The sequence below is a fragment of the Lethenteron reissneri genome, unplaced genomic scaffold, assembly GCF_015708825.2.
Source record: "Lethenteron reissneri isolate LAM-NWPU_2019-01 unplaced genomic scaffold, ASM1570882v1 scaffold_1510, whole genome shotgun sequence".
NCBI classification, from domain to species: domain Eukaryota; kingdom Metazoa; phylum Chordata; class Hyperoartia; order Petromyzontiformes; family Petromyzontidae; genus Lethenteron; species Lethenteron reissneri.
In genome coordinates this window covers 30689-32606 of record NW_026891235.1, presented here as the reverse complement: position 1 = coordinate 32606, position 1918 = coordinate 30689, and positions in this window count along the sequence as shown.

The window sequence follows — 1918 nt, the reverse complement described above, 5'->3', positions numbered from 1 at the left end:
CCCCCCCCATAATCTACGCACCTGTTGTTACCGTAAAAAGTGGAAATGACGTGCATTTGCGGAAATTACGTCTCCGTGCGTCGCTGGTTGGCTAAACACTTGACTGAAACTTTATTGCGTGAGCGACAGCAAGTGGAATGAATATAGATCTTGTCACACAGCCCCAATCATGTCTTTTTCAAAGCCTGCAGTGAAGAGAAAGGTTGGTGACGAGCACAGACAATTTCAGGAAAAGTGGGAGATGCAATATTTCTTTGTTGAGCACATGAGCACCCCGACGTGTCTTATTTGTTCAGAAAAAGTCGCGCTGCACAAGGAATACAACCTCAAACGTCATTACTCAACTAGACATGCTGAGGAGTATGCAAAATACCAGGGAGATGAGAGAGCCAACCGGGTTGCCAATCTTAAAACATGTCTACTGAGGCAACAAAATGTCTTCAAGAAAGCAACCAAAGAGAATAATGCAGCAGTCGAAGTGTAGGGGTGTCAGGGGAAGGATTCCCACCAATAGGTGGGTTAGTGGGAGGGGTGATCGAGGAGATATAAGGAGAGAACGGGCGGGAAGAGGGGGCCTTTGGCAGGAACGATATTGGGACGGCTGGGGACAGGTGTGGATGGAAGAAAAGGAATAAAGGACGAGACCCCTGCAATCTCGTGTCGGCTCCCCTTTACATTTGGTGGCAGCGGTGGGATGTCAATGGCTACAAAAAAGAATCCCCGCGGAAAAGAGCCAAGGGAAGAGGAAGCAGGGGCCGGGGATCCTTCCCATCACGGGGAACAAGGGGGCCTGCTATCAGAAGCAGCAGCAGGGGGCCCGGATCGCCTGGAGGACCCCATGGAGGACCGCATGGCCCGCATGGAGAGGGCACTGCAGGAGCTACTGCAGAGGCACCCTATGGGGGGCCCGCCAGCACCGGGACGCCCACCCCCACGCGTACTACGGGAGGAGAGGCCACGGGACCCGGAGGCCGACCAGCCGGCCGGGCAGGAGCCGCAACCAACCTCGTCACGCCAGCCGCCGCTGCTCCCGCCAAAACCCCCAGGGCTAAACACCCAACACGGAGAGCAAGTGGCCGGACGGCCGCGTCGGCTGGGGCCCGTTGACAAGTTCGTGGCTGAGGAAGAAGATTGGGAGGGGTTTGTCCGCCGATTCGAGGCTGCCTTCCACGCTCTCGAGTGGACAGACGAAGAGGCACTACGAGCGCTGCCATCCGTTCTGGGCAAGGAAGCACTCTCCTCTTACACCTCCCTTCCCTCGCACAGCAAGACCACGCTACAGGCGGCCTACGAGGCTTTGGGGGAGATCTATTGCCCTGCGGAAGGAGCCTTTAAACGGTTCCAGGATCGCCAGCGAGGGGCTAAAGAATCCCCTTTAGCCTACAGGGGTGCACTGCTCGTGTTGGCGAGGAGAGCTTTCCCTCGCCTGGCTGAAGAAGCGCTCGAGGACCTTGTGGTCGAGCACCTCATCGCCTACGCTTGCCGCGCCGGCGTTGTAATGCCCGTGGTGACGCCGGGGGAATGCACCTCGCTGTGGGCTGCCCGGACCATCCAAGCCCACGAGCAGGTCATGGGCCGGGCGCCACCCGTGGGCCCGGTGGCTGGCGCGGCGGGGGGGAACAGCCGAGCCGTTGCCGCGGCGCTACTGGGTCCAGCAACACCAACCGCCGAACCTGCACTGTCGCCACAGGCTGCCTGTGGGGCAGCTGGGGACGGACCCCCGACGTCTGAGATGGAGCCATCGCTGCGGGAGGTGTACGCGGCGATCCGGGGACTGGCGGAGCAGAGGGACCAGGGGCGCGACCAGCCGCCGCGTCGCTGGCAGCCGCCTCTACAACATCGCGCCGAGCCCCCCCGACAGAACCCCCCGTGGGTCTGCCACCGTTGTGGTCGAGAGGGGCATGTGGCGAGGGGGTGC